Source organism: Scyliorhinus canicula, chromosome 3, assembly GCF_902713615.1.
Source record: "Scyliorhinus canicula chromosome 3, sScyCan1.1, whole genome shotgun sequence".
NCBI classification, from domain to species: domain Eukaryota; kingdom Metazoa; phylum Chordata; class Chondrichthyes; order Carcharhiniformes; family Scyliorhinidae; genus Scyliorhinus; species Scyliorhinus canicula.
In genome coordinates this window covers 100557924-100579520 of record NC_052148.1, presented here as the reverse complement: position 1 = coordinate 100579520, position 21597 = coordinate 100557924, and the positions used below count along the sequence as shown (strand labels likewise).

Genomic DNA, 21597 nt, shown 5'->3' with positions numbered 1-21597 from the left:
GCACAGCAAGCTCCCTATGTTCGGCCGCGGTTACAGCATGGTAATTGCAATCATTTGAGAGATTGTTCAACTCACGTGCAAATTCAGCTAAAGTTTCAGTAGACAGTTGTCGACGAGTCGTTAGCACATGGCGGGCAAAGACCTTGTTCATGGGCCTAATATACATTTTGTCCAAAATCGCCAGCGCTGCGGTGTAGGAACCGGCTGGATTTAGTTGTGTCGAAATTCTGTGGCTTCCCCTCGCGTGCAGTAGGCTGAGCTTTTGTTCCTCCGTAGTTTCAGCGGTGCTGATCTCGGCCAGGTAGGCCTTAAAACATTTCAGCCAGAAGGTTTCTTTCGCCTCTGCATCCTGCGGATCGAGTTCTAGACGTCCTGGTTTTAGAGCGGATTCCATGTTTTACTTCGGCAGCTTCTTAAGTGTATTCAATTGATGGAACCATCAATTCAGCGAACACATGTAGTTGGATCTGAACAGAGGCTTTAATACACTTACAACAGAGCCAGCCTATTCGTTGTTGAACTCCAGATGACTGCAGGCTGGCTCTAAGGCACTGATCTTTATACATCGGTCCCAGGGGGAGGATTCCTGGGCGGAGCCAAGGGAGGAGCCCAGTACAAACTCTTGTTTACTCCCAGAGCGATTCCCCTGGTGGTCGGATAGTGCAACTGCACTTACAATGGTGGATAGTGAACATATATAGAACATAGAACAGTACAGCACAGAACAGGCCCTTCGGCCCTCGATGTTGTGCCGAGCAATGATCACCCTACTTAAACCACGTAACCCGTATACCTGTAACCCAACAATCCCCCCATTAACCTTACACTACGGGCAATTTAGCATGGCCAATCCACCTAACCCGCACATCTTTGGACTGTGGGAGGAAACCGGAGCACCCGGAGGAAACCCACGCACACACGGGGAGGACGTGCAGACTCCACACAGACAGTGACCCAGCCAGGAATCGAACTTGGGACCCTGGAGCTGTGAAGCATTGATGCTAACCACCATGCTACCGTGAGGCCCCTAAATATATACACGGAGTTATATTGGCAACTATATACAGCATTGATCTTACAACGGGTAGATAACGAACATATATACATGGAGTGATATTGGCAACTATATATAGTGTGAATCATATTCACCACACCCACCTTGCACCTGAGCTGGTGAAGCACCCACATGGTGGCTGCTCTCTGCGTCCCCGCTTGATCAGTTCTGCTACGCCGCAGAAACTTTGCACCCAAGATATAATTATGAATCCCCATTTTCAATCCTATGAAATAATTAGTTCAGACCTTGGGGGTATCAATTTGACGTGATTCCATCAACTGTATCTTCTTTGTTCACTGAGTTTTATTAAACAAAACACCTGGGGTCAGCAACCTTTTGTTTTGAAAGCTCCTAATCAATTTCGCAACAGAAGGAGCGGCCATTTGACTCTCGACCATTACTACAGTATTCGGAGAGGGGGAAAAGAAACCCAACACAGGAAAAGGCGATCTGGTGTTTGTTGCATGACTTCTGGAAAAACTGGTTTGTGACTGAAGCGGCCAAACCACTTGGGTGTGTCGCTATTTTCAGCAGCGAGGTGACACAATGAAGTGTAGGTGTGTTGCAGAGAAGAATGTGTCGATACTGAAGCCAGCACTGGGGCAAGTGTACCTCCCCCCACCCTGCTTGCCGCGTACCTGTGCACCGATCAACAGAGCGCAGCCAATAGGGACAACCCAACAGATTCACCGCCGAGTCCCCATCACGTGGTGAGGCAGACCGAAGGATGATATTTGGAATTGTTGCTCACTGAGTGCGGTGTGGTCGCTTCACGTCACAGGTAGAAAATGTCCACTTTTAAAATTTTATTTCCAAAGTGTCCTAGATTTTCAAATATACGTCATTTATTTTTATGGTTAAAGGTTCTGCGGCGTTTGTGCCATTCAAGTGTTTGTAAAGTAGTAAAAATTGAAAGAATGTTAAGTTAGATCGAACGCGAGCGCTTGTGTTTTGTTTTAATGAGCACGTTTAATTTGTACTTAATTTAACCTTGACCACTGGCGGAGTTTCATTCAATTTTTCAGGATTGCTGAGCAAACACCAGTCACACAATTTCACTTGACACGTGCAGTCAGCATTCGAGTGGTCGGTGCATTTGAAAGTCGTCTTTATTCCCTCAAAGCATCGCATGATCTCTGTGCAGGTGGATTCCGAATGTCGCGGGAAGGCGGGTTTAGATCCAGTTTAGTAAACCGGGCATGGACTTTCCTATTGTTTGCAGAGGGTGTGTTGCTGTTTTCAGAGTTCGCTAATCCATAAAGCCGGGGTTTGATTTGGTTTAATCTCTGCATTTAATCTACAGAGCTCTCCTCCCTTATGTGTCGATTGGGGGTGCATTTATAGAGTTTTGGTTTTGCACAAAAGTTAAACTTCTGCAGTGGTGTAGTTACTTTGAACATGTGAACTAATTCTGAAGTACTGTGAAATGAGGCGTCTTCTAAAATTATTCGCTTGCTTAAAATTTACGTTTTCTCTCATTTTAGGTTCGGCCGTGGCCCTCAATTCATGTTACTTATCGCAAACTGCATTATAAGATCATTTGAGTATTATTGGCCATGAAGCAACAAGTGTCATTCAAATACCCACATAGTCCCCTTCAGTAACAAACGTTTTCACTGTTTGTTTCCCTCAAGTTGCTATGATAACATTTCTATGCCACATTCGCTGAAATACACTACCTCTACACTTGGAAGTAGATTTGTTAGCTCTGAATCTCCACTAATGTGCTTAATTATGGATGTCTCATGTAATTGCCCAATGTTTTTATTACCGTGAGTGTAATTTCGGCACCAGAATGTAATTATCTCTTGCCTAATATGTAAATCGATCAAGTTTACTCTGAAATTCAAGGGTGACACAGTGGTTAGCACTGCTGCCTCACCCAAGGTCACAGTTCAATCCTGGTCCTGGGTCACTGTTCATGTGGAGTTTGCATGTTCTCCCTGTGACTGTGTAGATCTCACCCCCACAACCCAAAGATGTGTAGGCTAGGTGGATTGGCCACGTGAAATTGCCCCGTAATTGGAAAAAATGAATTGGGTACTCTAAAATTTAAAAAAAGGTTTACTCTGAAATTCCTAGTTTTGTCCTGGGTTGGGACACAGCTGATGTAGATTTGGCAAAGTTTTTGATAAGGTGTAACATTTGGTTTGTGAGTTCTTGCTCTGTTTGAGCAGTCTCCATAGCACAGAACCAGGGCATTTGTTTTAACAAGGCTAGTGTTTATCTTCTCACCCAATCATCTTGCCCTTCTATTCTTTCTCTCTTGGTGCTTACCTAATGTTTGCTTGAACGCAGCTGCGCTTTTCCACTGCTGCTCCTTGGGGCAGTTCGCTCCATTTGATAACCACTTTCAGTAAAGAAGTATCTCCTGAATTCCCTACTTGACATTTTGGTAATTTTGTATTGATAGTCACATGTCTGGTCTTATCGAGTCTTGTCTACAAGTGGGTACATCATCGCAATGTCGACCCAACCCTTTCATAACCTTTGAACTCCAGCCCATACCCTTTCATAACCTTTGAACTCCAGCCCATACTCTTTCCAGAGCAAAGAGCACCACCCTGTTCAATCTTTCCTGGTAAGTATAACCTCTCAGTTCCATTAAGTTTGCAATTTTGGCAGCACCTTGCCGCAGTGGTTAGCACTGCAGTCTCATGGCGCTGAGGTCCCACGTTCGATCCCGGCTCTGGGTCACTGTTCGTGTTGCATTTGCACATTCTCCCCGTGTTTGCGTGGGTTTCGCCCCCACAATCCAAAGATGTGCAGGGTAGGTGGATTGGCCACTCTAAATTGTCCCTTAATTGGAAAAAATGAATTGGGTACTCTAAATTTAAAAAAAAATGTTGCAATTTTACCACGCCTTTTATACCCATTTCACAATGTGGAGACTAAAACTGTTCATAGTACTCCAGTGCGATCTATCTAAGGTCATCTGAATGTTCAGCTTTGTAGAATTGAAAATCAATCTCTAGAAATGAACCTCAATGTTTTGTTTATTCCAGGGGTGTCCAAACATTTTTCATGTGAGGGGTCACACTTCAATATTTTTTTCAATCAGTGGGCAGTAATGTAAGCTGAAGAAAGATTGAAGTTGGTTTGCATTCTGATGTGTGGGTGCCTTGGTAATTGTTTTGACTTTCAACAGCGATCTATGCAGTCTCTTGGTGTTGATGACATGTCCCAGATGTTCAATTTGAAAATGAAATTAAATGAAAATCGCTTATTGTCACGAGTAGGCTTCAATGAAGTTACTGTGAAAAGCCCCTAGTCGCCACATTCCGGCGCCTGTCCGGGGAGGCTGGTACGGGAATCGAACCGTGCTGCTGGCCTGCTTGGTCTGCTTTAAAAGCCAGCGATTTAGCCTGGTGAGCTAAACCAGCCCCTTTGAAGACATTTGTCTTTTTGGTCTCTTAATCCATAATCTTCTAATCTCTGGAATGTGGCATCTAGGAGATGTTCTTCCTCATTCTTTCCACGAACCAAGATGTTGCCCAGGTAACACCAGACTCCGTCTGTTCTGCTTAAAATTTGGTCCGTAGCTTGTTGGAATGCTGCAGGCGTGGAAGTAATGCCAAATGATAGTCTTTCCTATCGAAATAGCTCTTTGTGTGTCACTATTGTCAAGAACTATTGTGAGTCTCGATCCACATTCATTTGAAGATATGCTTGACTGAAGTCAGTTTTCCAGTTTTGGCCTCCAGCCAACCCAGTGAATAAGTCATCAATCAAGGACAGGTACTGCGCTGCACACAATACAGGAATAATAGTGACGTTAAAATCGCCACAGATGTATACAGATCCATTTTTAAAATCACGAGTATTATTGACATGGCCCAATCACTCGCGTTAATGGGTTTATGGACTTCTGTTTTGACCAACCATTCTAATTCTGCCTCAACCTTAGGTCTGTTTGCACAAAGCACTGATCTAGCCTGAAAGCATCTCGCTTGACTTTCTTCCTCCTTGATCTTCAGCTTTACTGAGATATCCTTCATGCTTCTCAGCTCACCGTTGAAGATGCTTGCATGTTTCTTCAAGATTTTGATGACCTGATTTGAAATCTGTCGGCCCAATTTAATCTGATCTTTTCCAGCCAAGTTCTTCCCATTAGTGCTAGATAATTTCCTTTGACTATGTGCAAGGACAAATCTGCTGCCTGTCCATTTAATTGCACCATTACATCAATGCGGCCCTCAGCAGAACCACTTCTCCTGTATAAGTTTTTACACTACCTTCAAGGGTTTTAGAGTAATATGTCAAAGCTTTTCTTGATGAACAGTTTCTGATACTAACGAGATGGCTAACTGTCCAGTAATGAGTGGCCCAGTAATGGTTTGTTTTACAAGTAATAGCCAGTATCTTTACCTCTTCCATGCTTAACATCCCAGGCCCAAAATGTAGGTTGAGCAGCTTTTTTAAAAAAAATATATATATATTTTTATTAGGGTATTTGCTAGTTTTTATAACAATAACACAACATAAACATGGTACAATAAACATTTCCACCCCCATCACAATCTTCACACACCCCAACCATAGAGCAAAAGTCCGGCCCTCTTTCTCCCCCCTCCCCCTTTTTGGAATTCTGCTTCTGCTGACATTTAAATTTTCCCTGAGAAAGTCGACGAACGGCTGCCACCTTCGGGTGAACTCAACCATTGACCCTCTTAAGGCGAACTTTAGTTTCTCGAGACTGAGAAACCCAGCCATGTCACTAACCCTCTACACTCGGGGGCTTCGAGTCCCTCCACATTAATAGGATCAGTCTCTGGACTAGCAGGGTGGCAAAGGCCAAGATGTCTGCCTCTTTGACCCGACACTCCAAAGATCGCCATCACCCCCGTTGTGAGTACTGTGGACATGGCCTTAATGAAACCCTGCCAAAACCTCTCGGCTTCAGGCATGCCCAAAACATGTGGGCACCGAGTGCTCCGGTTTCCTCCCACAGTTCAAAGACTTGCAGGTTAGGTGGATTGGCTATGCTAAATTGCCCTTGGTATCCAAAACGTTTAGGAGGGGTTATTGGGTTATGGGGATAGGGTGGAAGTGAGGACTTAAGCGGGTCGGTGCAGACTCGATGGGCCGAATGGCCTCCTTCTGCACTGTATGTTCTATGTAATGATTTGCTGGACTTCCCGCGCACATCGCACACCTGTCTTCTACCCCAAAAGCATGCTCGCCTGTGCCACCGTCATGTGTGTCCGGTGGACTACCTTGAATTGTATCAGGCTACCTTGAATGCCTGGTGGACTACCTTGAATTGTATCCACAGACCTGTCTCTATCCCTCCTCCTAGTTCGTCTTCCCACTTGCCCATCAGCTCCTCTAACAGAGTTTCCTCTGCATCCAAAAGTTCCTGGTAATTATCTGATACCTTCCCCTCTCCCACCCAGGTACTGGAGACTACTCTCCTGTATCCCCCGTGGCGGCAGCAGCAGGAAGACCGGAACCTGCCTTCTCCTGCCTTCTGCACCTGCAAATACCTAAACCCATTCCCTGCTGGCAATTCAAATTTATCCTCCAAGGCTTTCAAGCTGGGGAAGCTCCCCTCTATAAATAAATCCCATATCCTCCTAATTCCTGCCCTTTGCCATCTCCGGAACCCACCATCCAGCCTACCTGGTACAAACCGATTGATTATGATAAATTGGGGTCCAAACCGATGCACCCTCCACTCTCTTGTATCTCCTCCACTGCCCCCAGATTCTCTGAGCCGCCACCACCACCGGACTTGTGGAGTATCGGGCCGGTGAGAATGGGAAAGGTGCCGATATCAGTGCTCCCAAACTTGTCTTTGGGAGTAGCCTCCATCTGCTCGCACACCAACCCCTCCCCACTACCTACTTCCTAATCATGGCTATATTATCCGTCCAGTAGTAGTTGCAAAAGTTCGGCAGCGCCAACCCACCCTCCCCCCAACTGCGTTCCAGCAACACTTTCTTCACTCGCGGGGTTTAACCCGCACACACAGCCTGCAATAAACTTATTCACTCCGCTTGAAAAATGCCCTCAGGATGAAGATAGGGAGGCACTGAAAGACTAACAGAAATCTGGGGAAGACTGTCATTTTCACAGTCTGTATCCTCCCTGCCAGTTATAGTGGGACCATGTCCCATCTCTTAAAGTCCTCTTTCTTTTGTTCTACGAGCCGGGATAGGTTTAACTTGTGCAGTGCCTCCCATTTCTGGGCCACCTGGATTGCCAGATACCGCAAGCTCCTTCCTACCATAAATGACCTGGAGGAGGGCGTAGAAGGATGGGTGAGTAAATTTGCAGATGACACTAAAGTCGGAGTTGTGGACAGTGCAGAAGGATGTTACAAGTTACAGAGGGACATAAATAAGCTGCAGAGCTGGGCTGACAGGTGGCAAATTGAGTTTAATGCAGAAAAGTGTGAGGTGATTCATTTTGGAAGGAATAACAGGAAGACAGAATACTGGGCTAATGGTAAGATTCTTGGTAGTGTGGACGAGCAGAGAGATCTTGGTGTCCATGTCCATAGATCCCTGAAAGTTGCCACCCAGGTTGAGAGGGTTGTTGAGAAGGCGTAAGGTGTGTTAGCGTTTATTGGTAGAGGAATTGAGTTTCGGAGCCATGAGGTCATGTTGCAGTTGTACAAAACTCTGGTGCGGCCGCATTTGGAGTATTGCGTACAGTTCTGGTCGCCTCATTATAGGAAGGATGTGGAAGCATTGGAAAGGGTACAGAAGAGATTTACAAGGATGTTGCCTGGTATGGAGGGAAGATCATATGAGGAAAGGCTGAAGGACTTGAGGCTGTTTTCGTTAGAGCGAAGAAGGTTAAGAGGTGACTTAATTGAGGCATACAGGATGATCAGAGGATTAATAGGGTGGACATTGAGAGCCTTTTTCCTCGGATGGTGATATCCAGCACGAGGGGACATAGCTTTAAATTGAGGGGAGATAGATATAGGACAGATGTCAGAGGTAGGTTCTTTACTCAGAGTAGTACGGGTGTGGAATGCCCTGCCTGCAACAGTAGTGGACTCACCAACACTAAACACATTCAATGGTCATTGGATTGGCATATGGACGATAAGGGAATAGTGTAGAGGGACTTGAGGGTTTTCACAGGACGGCGCAACATCGAGGGCCGAAGGGCCTGTACTGCGCTGTAATGTTCTATGTTCTAACCAGCAGCTCTCCCAGCCTCTTCTCCTGCCCTCTTGCTTGGATCGCGAACATCTCGCTTTTCCCCATGTTCAATTCATACCCCGAAAAATTACTAATTTCTCCGGGGATCCGCATAACTTCCCCCATCCCCTCCCAACGGGTCTGAAATATACAAGAGCAGCTCATCTGCGTAAAGCAAGACCCGTTGCTCACCCCCACCATCCCTGAACCAGCCCTTTCCAGTTCCTAGAAGTTCTTAACGCCACAGCCAGTGTCTCTATGGCCTGAGCAAGCAGTAGTGGGGAGAGGGGGCACCCTTGCCTCGTCCCTCAGTGTAGTTTAAAATACCCCGACCTCAGCCAGTTTGTATGCACACTCGCTACTGGTGCCCGATAGCGCAACCGCACCCAGTCAATGAAGCCGTCACCAAACCCAAACCTTCCCAGCGCCTCCCACAGGTAATCCCACTCCACCCGATCAAAAGCCTTCTCCGCATCCATCGCTATCTCCATCTCCCCTCCTTCTGAGGGCATCATAATAAAATTTAAAAGCCTTTGAACATTGGCCTTGAGTTGCCTTCCCTTAACAAATCTGCCCTTAACATCTGGTCTTTCCCGATCACCCCCGGGACATAGTCCTCTATCCTTGTGGCCAGTATTGTAGCCAGCAGTTTGGCATCCACATTCAGTAGATAAATCGGCCTGTATGACCCGCATTGCTCCTTCTCCTGTTTCAAGATCAATGAAATCGAGGCCTGCAACATTGAGGGGAGGACTCCCTTCTCTTTTGCTTCATTAAATGTCCTCATTCACCCCCACTGGGTCCAGGACCGTGATCCCACCTCTACTCTATACTCTCCCTATCTCCCTGGCCGCCTCCCTTTTTCTGAGCTGGTGTGCTAACATTCTGCTTGCCTTTTCCCCATACTCGTAGATCCCCCCCCCCCCCCACCCCCGGCTTGCCTTCCTCAGCTGTTCCACCGCTTTCCCTGTAGTCAACAGCCCAAACTCTGCCTATAACCTCCGCCGCTCCCTCAGTAGCTCCGGGGCCTCCGAGTATCTCCTGTCCAGCTGGAGTATCTCCTCAACTAACCTATCCTTCTCAGCCCGTTCTGCCTTTTCTTTGTGGGCCCGTATCGAGATTAATTCCCCTTTGACCACTGCCTTCAAAGCTTCCCAAACCATTGCTGCAGAGACCTCCCAAGTGTCATTTATTTCTGGGTAGTTTTGGATGAACTTGTTCACCCACCCACATCGCTTCGTCCGCGAACAACCCCACATCCAGCCTCCATAGCGGGCGTTGTCCTCTCTCCAAACTAACCCGTAGATCCACCCGATGTGGGGCATGATTGCTGAGTACTCAGTATCCACCACCCCCAGTATTCTACCCGTTTATTGATCAAGATCGCTACCCCCCTGGCCTTTGAGTCCTGGCCTGAGTGGAATACTTGGCCAACCCACCCCTTTCTCAATCTAGTCTGGTTTATAGCCTCTAGGTGTGTCTCCTGTATCGTTGCCACGTCTGCCTTCAACCCCCTCAAATGCGCAAACATGCGAGCCCTCTTGACCGGCCCATTCAACCCTCTAAAGTTTCATGTAATCAGCCAGATTGGAGGGGGGGGGTCTCTCTCGCTCTCTTTCCACCCCCCCCCCCATTTGTCCCCTCGTAACAGTTCCTCTCCTGTGAGCAAAGCAGTTTCCCCCCCCCCCCAGTAACAGCACTAGAAACCCCCCCCCCCCCCCATATCAAGCTCCAGCTTAACAACTGCTCGCACCCCCCACTGTGCTTCTGTGAGTCAGCTGACCTAGCTGACTTGATAGTTCCCTCCCATGGCACCAAACAGTCTGACTCCCCATTGTTCTCTCCCCCCACTTGGACAAATCTATTCAAGCATCACATTCCCCAGTAAATAAACGTCAGAAAAAACAGCCACAGAAAGAACAACCATAGAATCACCCTCCCCCCTCCAACCAGCTCCCAGTAAGACAAAGTTAACGTTGGCCATCGAAACAGCCCCTTATTGCACATAACACTACTTATCAAACCAGCACAAAAGTGATTTTCAACAAATCACCACTACAATACTCTCCAAGGATTCAGTGTCTTTCGTCCACCTCCAGTCTTTTTTCCTCTTGATGAAAGTCTATACATCGTCTGGTGTTTCGAAGTAAAAATCCCGTTCCTCGTAAGTGTCCCACAGATAGGCTGAGTACAACATCCCAAACTTCACCCCCTTCTTAAAGAGGGCCGTTTTTGCCCGATTAAACATGGCTCGCCTCTTGGCCAAATCCGCGCCCAGGTCTTGATAAATGTGCAGCTCACAATTCTCCCACCTGCTGCTCCTTTCTTTCTTGGCCCACCGCAGAATGTGTTCCTTGTCCAGGAATCGGTGAAAACGTACCACCATTGCCCTCGGCAGCTCATTCGCTCGGGTCGTCTTCACGAGGGCTCTGTGCGCTCTATCCACTTCCAGGGGCTGAGGAAACGCCTCAGCCCCCATCATCTTCTCCAGCATGTTCGTCACATAGGCCCTCTCATTCGATCCCTCACTGCCTTTAGGGAGGCCAACGATTCTCAGATTCTGTCTCCTACACCTGTTCTCCAGGCCCTTCAACTTCTGCACCACCTGATCAATCGAAGCATTGATTGGGACTAGCATGTACTTGGCGAAGCAATCTTCACAAAAACTTCACCAGCTGCTCCGTCGACCACTGTGCCGTCTTCCTGTGACCCTGGTTCTGCACCAAGCTTTCCCGCCTTGCCACTCTGCTCGCAACTTCCTTGTAGAACGTTGTCTTCTCACAGCCACTTCTGGTCCAATTCTCCATACACTGGAGGGGGATTTTTCCTCACTGTCTCACTCTTCACCGATTTATCCAGAAAAAAACTGGAGAAAATGATGCAAAACATTTGATGCCGTCACATGCGGGAGCTATCAAATGTGCAACTTACTCCTCCGTGGCTGCCACCGGAAGTGGTTAAGCAGCTTTTCACTTTTCACTTGCACCTCTTCCAATTTGGTCTATTGCATTCGCTGCTCCCAATGTGGTCTACTCTATATCGGAGATACCAAACTTAGACTGGGTGATCGCTTTGCTGAGCACCTTGGGTCTGTGCGCATTCAGGATCCTGACCTTTCCGTTGCTTGCTATTTTAACACAAGACCCTGCTTCCATGCCCACATCTGTTCTTGTTCCAGTGAAGTCAACGTAAACTGGAGGAACAGCATCTCATCTTCAGTTAGGCACGTTACAGCCTTCCTGTCTTAACATTGAATTCAACAACTTCAGATGATTAGTTCTACCCCACCTCGACCCCTTTGTTTTCATTCCATTTCATTTTAACTGTCTTTTACCTTTTTTATTTCTTTCTTGTCTTTCTTTATATATTCCCCCCACTCTTTCCCCCATTTTATTCCCCCCTTTCCTTACTCCCCTTTGCTTTCCCCCTTCTCCTCTTTCCCCCCCCCCCCCCATTTCTCATTTTACTTCTCTCCCACCCATGTCCTCCCTCCCCTTACACCTAGATCTGTCACAGCTTGCCCTCTGATCCTAGTTTTTCTGCTGTTTGGCCTTTCAACCTTTTATTCTCTCTGGGGACTGCCATTAGCACTCTTTTCCCTCTGTTTCTATGGCTTTGACTCATCTTTCATTCCCTCACCCTACAGTAAAAATATCTGTGCCTTTTACCTTTGACAAAGGGTCACCTGGACTCAACGTTATCTCTTTTCTCTTCTTACAAATGCTGCCAGACCTGAGATTTTCTCTTTTTTGGTTTCTGATTCCAACATCGTAGTAATTTGCTTTTACCTTTTTTAATGATGGTTCATCTTTGGACTGTAACTAATTTCTGTTCGCCCCCTTTTTTTACCACGTGGACACTTTTATTTTTTCCTTTATTCAGTGTCCCATTTCTTTCCTGCTGCTACCAGACACCCTTATGGACTGAACTGATTTTCACACTTCTCTACTGAGTCATGCTACACTCTATGCTTCACCCAATGTCTCTGTCTATGTATTTACTCCGTGTCTATATCATATGTCCTATGTTTTTTTCATGTATGCAACGATCTGTCTGGGATCTACAGAACAATACTTTTCACTGTACTTCAGTTCACGTGCCAATAAATCAAAGCCAAATTTGATTTATTCAACTCTTGCTTTTTGCAACTTTTGCCTGAAGCTTGTTTCTTTTTTTTTAGCAAATGTTCATTTTCTGCCACAATTTCTGCCCATGATGACTTTGGACCAAAAATCTGCTGTTGCAAGCCTGGTTTTTGCACACCTATGGCAAGTGGGTATCTGTGTTTGCGTTTCAGCCGACATCTTGTGAATTCTTGTGCTTGAGCGCAACTGTTCACTTTGGCTACTAATTACATGGATATGGCAACTCTTAAGCTTTGTTTAATGTTAGGTTGCTTTTGGTTAAACATTTTTGCATAGCTTCACTTATTAAACCACAGACTAATCTATCTCTGGTATCGTTTAACATCATCCCTGAATTTTCCATGTTCAGTCAAGTCTTTTCAGGTTGGCTACAAACTGCAATCGATTCACCTGCTTCTTGGCTGTACTTAATTTTTTATCTTTATTAGTTAGGCTTACTTTAACACTGCAATGAAGTTCCCAGTTGCCATACTCTAAACGCCTGTTCGGGTACTTTGAGGGAGAATTCAGAATGTTCAATTCACTTAACAAGTACATCTTTCGGGACTTGTGGACGGAAACCAGAGCGCCTGGAGGAAACCCATGCAGACATGGGGAGAACTTGCAGACTCCGCACAGACAGTGACCCAAGCCAGGAATCGAACCAGGGACCCTGGCGCTGTGAAGCAACAGTGCAAACCACTGCTACCGAGCCACGCGCCAATGAAACCCATACATTTCTGTGATGACAAAAGATTTTGCTGAATATCCAGGCTTGGGCTGACAAGTTACATTTGTGCCACACAAGTGCCAGCCAATGAACGTGTTCTACAAAACAGGATCTAACCATTGCCCCTTGACATTCAGTGGCATTACCATCGCTGAATTCCCCACAATCAGCATCCTGGGGGGTTACCATTGATCAGAAACTGAACTGGACTAGCCATATTGATACTGTGGCTATCAGGGCAGGTCAAAGGCTAGGAATCCAGGGGCGGCACAGTGGTTAGCATTGCTGCCTACGTTGCTGAGGACACGTGTTCGAATCCCGGCCCTGGGTCACTGTCTGTGAGGAGTTTGCACATTCTCTCCGTGTCTGCGTGGGTTTCACCCCCACAACCCAAAGATGTGCATGTTAGGTGGATTGGCCACATTAAATTGCCCCTTAATTGGAAAAAATGAATTGGATATTCTAAACTTATTTTTTTTTAAAAGGCTAGGAATCCTATGGTGACTACCTCCTCTCCTGACCCCCCCCCCCCCCCCCCCCCCCCCCCCCCCCTCGTCCCAAAACCCTGCTCACCATCTATACAACACAAGTCAGGAGTGTAATGGAATACTCACCACTTGCCTGGATGTGTGCAGCTCCAACACCACTCAAGAAGCTCAACACCATCCAGGACAAAGCAGTCCACTTGATTGCTTCCCCTTCCGCAAATATCCAAACCCTCCACCGCCGATGAACAGTGACAGCCGTGTGTACCATTTACATGATGCACCACAGTAACTTGCCAAGGGTCCTTAGACAGCACTTTCCAAGCCCACGACCACTGCCATCTAGAAGGACGAGCAGCATATACCTGTGAACCCTACCACCTGGAGGTTCCCCTCTCAAGTCACTCGCCATCCTGACTTGGAAATAGATCACCGCTCCTTCATTGTCGCTGGGGCAACATCCTGGAACTCCCTCACTAGCAGCACAGTGGGCGTCCCCACATCTGAAGGACTGCAGTGGTTCAAGAAGGCAACTTACCACCACCTTCTGAAGGGCAACTAGGGATGGCAATTAAATGCTGGCCTAACAATGCTGGATGTGACACCCACATCCCATAAATGAATTTTAAAAAAAGTAGCAGCCCTTTTCCACTATTTTTTTCGTGCTGGTGTTTTCTGTCTTTGGACTCTTTTTTTTGTTGTTGTTGTTGTTTCTCCGTTGGTTGAAACTGTTGTTTGGCTTCCTCGTCGCCAGTATTCATGTAGCAATGATTTTAATTATTTTTCTCTTCGGGTGTCTGCAAACTCTGTTTTCAAGTGGCGGTTTTAAAATGAAGCCTGCAGGCCTTGAGGTTCAAACAAAAGAAAGCTTTATTCAGGAGATGTTGAGATTCTCGGCTGCTACATTACACTGCCTATTTGCCTGCACAAAGGGCCGATGTCATGTGATCAGTATCTTAAAATGCCCCTATTCCACTGCAAAGCTGCTGTGAGGAAGCACTAGAAATACCGTGACTGCCCAACAGTGTGTCTTCTATTAGGTTACTGTATCTGCTGAGAATTTGGCTCCTATGTTATTTCTGCACCACTGCTGATTCACTCCAGCTAAGATGTATCTTAAACAGAATTTTTAAAAAATTGAGTAATTGAGGTGTCTGCCACTTGCATTTCCGTTTCTTTGTTTACACCTATTTAAAATTTAAGGTGTCTCCGAGACAAATATGCTACCTGTTTGTCTGCTTTTGTTTGTAAAGAATGGCATGTTAATCTCTACCTTGTGAGCACTCCCATTCACTTTCTTTGCACTAAATCAAACCACTATATTTCTTTTTCAACTCCACTCGCTTCTTTCAAATAAAATATGTCCTGGTGAACCAACGTGTGTCCTCAATTATTGTGGGATATATGGAACATTCTTTGTTCCAGTCCAATGTGGATAATGTCCTTCACCTTTTATGGTATATTTGTGACTGCTAATGACACTTTGTACTCACAGCTTGAACTTCAAAAATGGCATCAACTTTTTCTTTAATAGGGTGGCAGCACGGGTGGCGCAGTGGATTAGCCCCGCTACCTCGCGGCGCTGAGGTCCCAGGTTCGATCCCGGCTCTGGGTCACTGTCCGTGTGGAGTTTGCACATTCTCCCCGTGTTTGCGTGGGTTCCCCGCCTCCCCCACAACCCAAATATGTGTAGGCTAGGTGGCTACATTTGCACTGGAAGGAATTCTGGAAAGGTTGACTAAGTTGATTCCTGGGATGGAGGGATGCCTTATGAAGAAAGGTTCAGCAGGTTGGCCCTGTACAGATTGGAATTTTGAAGAATGAGAGATCGTTTTCTTGAAACATTTAAGATCCTGAAGCAACTTGATAAGATGGATGCTGAAAGAATGTTTCTCCTCAGCGGGGGATTGCAAACTAAGGGGCAGAGTTTCAAAATGAGGGGCCTCCAATTTACATATGGACATACAACTTAGGAGTGGGAATAGGTCACACGGGACTTCAAGCCTGCTCCGCCATTCAATAAGATCATGGCTGATCTGATTTTAATCTCAACTTCACTTTGTGGAAAATTAAAACCAGCACATTAACTGTCTCACCAGCCACTTATTTTCAAACCCTAGGATGAAATTTGTCAGAAGCCAGGTATTGTCAACCTATAGTTGCAATCATTTGCTAACTACCGCTCCCCTAGTGATTTCCTCCCTTCCTTCAATTTCCTGCTTTGTACCTATTTCTGGGATGTTATATCCTCTTTCATGAAGACCAATGCAAAATATTTGTTCAATCCATCTGTCATCAGTTTTGTTTTCCATTATTAATTCCCCAGACTCACTTTTCAAAGCAGGGTTTTTCAAAGTGCGGGTCGTAACCCACAGTCGGGTGTCAGGAGGGTAGTGGAGCGATCGGTCACAGCGTTCCCGCGGTGGTCCCCATCACAGGAGAAGTGCCCAATGGCCACTACTGGCATATTTATTGAAAATGGCCTGAGCTGCACTGTTCAAGCCAGTCCGCAAGTTCAGTCTTCAGTCTCATTATTCTCTCGTTCCTGAGCAGAAGTCGTGCTAACAAATCTTCATGCCTTGAAGCAATTACTGTTTTTTCACATGCTGAATTCAGAAGATAACAGTAGTGATGGATGCTCAATTCAGCATGTACCAGAGGAGGAGTTTCCTGGCATCGCTGAAACAAGGGTTAGATGGGCCTCTGGACGTGCAGCATGTTGTCAATGTGAGACACCTGACTAAAGTTCTACAGCATCAGATAGAGTTAGCCAATGGGACTCTGGAAGAATCAGAAGCTCCAGCAAATGTGAGTGAACCTACCTGTCACTCTACATCATGATTTACATCACCTATTATAACTATTCTATCAAGCCACAGTTAGGCCCCCCTTGGCCTTCCTTCCATTCCACCAGTGTCCACGTAAAAAATAAATAAATTGTTTTCAGCACCGCTTGCATTTTACCGTCGCCAAACACATCCCTTTCGTCTTTCAGTATTCTGAGGGAGCTGTTCCTTCTGGTATTCTGAGAGGCTGTTCCTTCATGATACTATTGCACTTCATTACCTCCATCACAGGACAGGAGATGGAGCATCTGTCCTTGCTGTTCAACACTCCTATTCACTGCAGTCTCCTCTACACTGGGGAGAATAAACACTGATTTAGGCAGCATGGTAGCGCAAGTGGATAGCACTGTGGCTTCGCAGTCCCAGGCTCGATTCCCCGCTGGGTCACTGTCTATGCGGAGTCTGCACGTTCTCCCCTTGTCTGCGTGGGTTTCCTCCGGGTTCTCCGGTTTCCTCCTCTTTATCTTTATCACTCTCCCATATGGGACCTTGTCAAAAGCTTTGCTGAAATCCATATAAAGTGCATCAACTGCCCTCTCCTCATCTACACCTCTGGTCATCTCCTCAAAATATCCAATCAAATTTGTTAGGCATGACCTCCCTCTGACAAAGCCATGCTGACTGTCCCTGATCAAACACTGCTTCTCCAAGTGGAGATTGATTCTGCCCATCAGAATTTTCTCCAATAGTCTCTGTACCAATGACGTGAGACTCACTAGTCTGTAATTCCCTGATTTATCTCTACCACTCTAATTGAAAAGTAAAACCACAATTAGCTGCCTCCAGTCCTCTGTGGCCAGAGAGGAATTAAACATTTGGGTCAAAGTCCCTGTATTTTCCTCCCTCGTCTCCCACAGTATTCTCTGGGATACAACTCGTCTGGACCTCAAGGTTTGTCCACTTTAAGTCTGCCAAAACTTCCAGTACCTCCACATTACCTATGTCAAAATGCTTAAGAACCTCAGTCACTCTGTCTCAATTCTGCACTTGCATCTCCTTCTCCAAAGTGAAGACAGATGTGAAGTCTAACACCCGACCAATGTCATCCCGCCCACACACATTACTCCCTTGGTCCCTAATGGGTCCTACTCTTTTCCTGGTTACCCTCTTCCCCTTGATATATTTATGGAATATCTTGTGATTTCCCCATATCTTGCCTGCCAGTTCTTTTTTTCATGCCTCTTTGCTCTCCTAATTGCTTTTTTGATTTCCTCGTGCCCTTTCTCTACTTAACTAGGGCCTTTGTAGATCTTCTCTCTTTCAACCGTTTAAATGCCTCTTTTCCTTCCTATGCAGTCCTGCATATTCCTAGACATCCAGGGTTCTCTGGACTTGTTGCTCCTACATTTCACCCTCAAGGGAACATGTTGGTTTCAATGATTTAGGCAAACTCACCCGCTTCAGAACAAGGAAACCTTTCATCCACCTTCACTGCCATCAGCTGATCCACAGTTAAAGGATTTTGTTGTGATGTGCTTATTGAATGGCACCCTTGCTTGCTGTGTAACTGGGTGTAGTAAGGCAAAAGCAATAAGTATTGGCCAGGACACCAGTGATAACTCGTGTGCTTTATAAAATAGTACCATAGGATCTTTATGCCCACCCAAGGGGGCAGACAGTTTCATCTGAAGGTAACCGTTCTGACAGTTCAACATTACTGTGCATTGGAATGCTAGTGTAGACTATTGTGTTGGAGTAGGGCTTCAACATAATAGTCTTGGGTGATGAGAGAGAGATGCTGGACAGGGAAAAGCATTAAAGGAAATTTGGTCAAGCACCAGAAACATTTGATCTTTTAATTTTTTTTTGCTTTAGTTTAGTTCATTGATTTGATGGTCTATCAGATTGATTAAGTTGCTCCCGCAGCTAAAATGTGGAAGGAGGCGGGTGAAGGGAGGAGCCTAATATGCAGCCGAACAGGTATCTCAATCTTAACAACAAAGGTCCATGAACTCCTTGCACTTGTTGTTGAGGGTGGGTGGGGCATGGGTGAAGAATGTCAGAAGCTGGTTTTCAGTAGAGAAAAGAAGCTGCTTATCTTTTGTCATCCACGGCGATCCTAGAAAAGTGAGCAGTTTCTAGCAGTACCTGATAGTGTTTCAGATGGTTTAGTCAGATTTGGCAGTGGATGAATAAACCAATTGTATGGCACATCTTTCAAGTCTGTGTCCCATGGACTTGAGGGAGCAAATTGCGAGGATATTCCTGGAATTGGATCATCAGAACTAAAGTGAGGACTTGGGCAAGGATGAGCTGTTCAAAGGGTGAGCATGGATTTGTGAAGGTTAAAAGGTATTGAGCATTTTAGCAGAATCCTGTTTTAGCTTTAACAACTACCAAACATTTAAGTGGAAAAAAACAGATTTAGTAATTATACAGACCCTAGCTATTATAGAGATGCAATTGTTTGGTTAATTTCTTAAAATTCTGCTTTTGCAGTTTGCTGCAACCTTCCTCGAGTCTCTTGCCTCTGTCTCAGGCAACATAGTTCATAATTATTAACCCCATGCATTGATAATGACCAATCCACCTAACCTACACATCTTTGGACTGTGGGAGGAATCCCACACAGACACGGGGAGAACATGCAAACTACACAGTCACCCAAGGCATGATCCTTGGTGCTGTGAGGCAGTAGTGCTAACCACTTTGTCACCATGCCTATTGCTGGAGCAATTTGCCACAATCTGTGACAGCCCCTTAAGTCAATGAATTAAAATAGAAGGCATGCATAAAGGCTTGTGCAGGTGCCAGAAACATTTTATTGTATTTCTTATACAATTGTATGTGAAATAGTCTAGGTTACTGAATCTGGCTGGTTGCAAAGTTAATTCTGGTGGAGAAGAGAGCATATTCTTTATTTAGTGAGGATATGATTTTGGCATAGATGAGGATTGGTTACGAAGGCTTGTTGCAAATGGAGCACAAGAACCATAGAATTATACAATTTATAGTGCAGAAGGAGGCCATGCGGCTCATCGAGTCTGCATCGCCATTGCCCCTGAGAAAGAGCACCCTACTTAAGCCCACACCTCCACCCTAGCCTTGTAACTCAGTAACCCCACCTAACCTTGGACACTAAGGGCAGTTTAGCATGACCAATCCACTTAACCTACACACCTTTTGGACTGTGGGAGGAAACCAAAGCACCTGAAGAAAACCCACGCAGGCACTGGGAGAATGTGCATACTCCGCACAGGCAGTGACCGAAGTCGGGAATTGAACCTGAGACCCTGGAGCTGTGAAGCACTGTGCTACCGTGCTGGGTGTTGGATGAATTGATTTTGGAGGTGGAGGATGAGTCTTAAGGTTAGAGCGGTATTGATGAGGTGCTTGTGGTATTTGCAGCTACCACCAGGAGTTACAAGAACAAAATCATTCCCCTCTCAGCCTGTGGAAATTCTCTCCTCCATTGTACATCACCCCTTGTAATCAATGAAAGCAGAGGAAGTTCAGATGAACTGGCTCCCCAACTGGAACTATCACAGGAGAGAGATCGAAACTCGAAGACTCTAATAACCCCCTCGACTCTCCCCCAAAGAGGAACAATGGAATTCTGGCCAGAAGCACAGAAACTGATGCGCTGTAATTAATCATTAATGGACAGTGTCACATGGCCCAAGCCTTTAACATTAACATTACATCTGCAGCCTCACAGTCATTCTACTATTTAACATTTGACTGGTGAACCACCAAGAAGCAGACCTCCAGGCAGAATGCAGAATGGCAGCTACTCCTCAAGCCCATCCCTACTGTTAGATTTCCTTTCATCGTCTGCAGCAGTGACCCCAGTCTCTGTGTATCTACTTATCTGCGGGATCAGCATCAACTGTAAAGTGAACTCGACCACTTCATTCTCCAGCTGAATTCGAGCTCCTACATGGAAGAATTCTTCCTTGGTCTCCTGACTGTATATAATACACATGGCCGGGGGCGGCATGTGGGGCAGTGGTCAGCACTGGGACTGCAGCGCTGATAACCTGGATTTGAATCCTGGCTCTGGGTCACTGTCCGTGTGGAGTTTGCACATTCTCCCCATGTCTGCGTGGGTTCACCCCCCACAACCCAAAGATCTGCAGGTTAGGTGGATTGGCCATGCTAAATTACCCCTTAATTGGGAAAAAAAATTATTGGGTGCTAAATGAGAACTTATCCTAGCCACATATAGAGGAGGATGACAGGATACAGCACCTCTTTCGATTTGCAGCCTTCTGGACTCAACCTTGAGTTCAATCTCTACCCCTGTTTCTATTTTCTCTCTTTCCTCCTCCTTGCTTTCAGACAGCAACAATTCAGGATTCTGCTATTCGCACCTCTAGGCACATCTTTTGTGTCTTTACTGATCTCACTACCACTCCTTTGACCTTGCACCATGCAATTGTTTGTCATTTAATCTTCCGCCTTCCACCCTATCATAGACCTTTTTTTCCCTTGAAGTTTGCCCTATGCAGTGCTTCAATGCCAGAGCAAATAGCAGTGGGGATAAAGAGCATCCCTGTCTCATGCAACTATGCAACAGTCATATATTCAGAACTGGTGGTGTTTGTCTGCAAACTCACTATGGGAATGCTGTATAGTAGCTCCACCCATAAGGTGAATCCTGACCCAAACCGCCCTGGTACCTACATTTGATTCTGTCGAAGCCCTGCATCTAGGCAGATGATCACTTCTGGTGTTCTCCCTGAGTTGTGTTGTAATCACGTTCAGCAGGCATCTGAAGTTCTCTGCTGTCTGCCTTTGACAACGCCTGTCTGATCCTTCACAACTATCTCTGGCATCCAATCTCCAGTTACCATGCCACGACTTTGGTGTCAGTGTTCAAGCATGTGGTGGGTGTGTATGACCCACATTCTGTCAGGCCTTGGCCTTTGTTTTTCAGGGATCAATGATATCAAGGCCTGTGCCAGCAGGATACCTCTAGTCAGCGAGTGATCGAATATCTCTGGCAGCTGTGGACCCAATGCTGCCATGAACATAGGGAATACATCTGAACCTGGTGTTTTCACCGACTGCGTGGAGTTGTTGCACTCTGTGACTTCCCACAATTCTGGTACTGCTTCCTGCCCTGCCTCTTCCCACACAGCTGGTATGTCCAGCCCGTCGAGAAACTGTTTCAATTTCGGGTGTAGACCTACCTTCTGGTTGGAGGTCGCAAAGGCCTCTGATCTTGACTGGCGCTGTGACTAGCTTACTGATCC

The 21597-nt window shown here is 46.1% G+C and overlaps 1 protein-coding gene across 1 annotated transcript in view; it reads left to right on the top strand.

Moving 5' to 3' along the window:
• The first annotated feature begins 1767 nt into the window (after nt 1–1767).
• Nucleotides 1768–21597, top strand: part of elovl7a (ELOVL fatty acid elongase 7a) — a 49655-nt gene continuing 29825 nt past the window's right edge. Inside the window, exon 1 of the mRNA XM_038790985.1 lies at nt 1768–1838. The gene's annotated coding sequence lies outside the window, so the exon portion shown is untranslated. The remainder of the gene's footprint in view (nt 1839–21597) is intronic.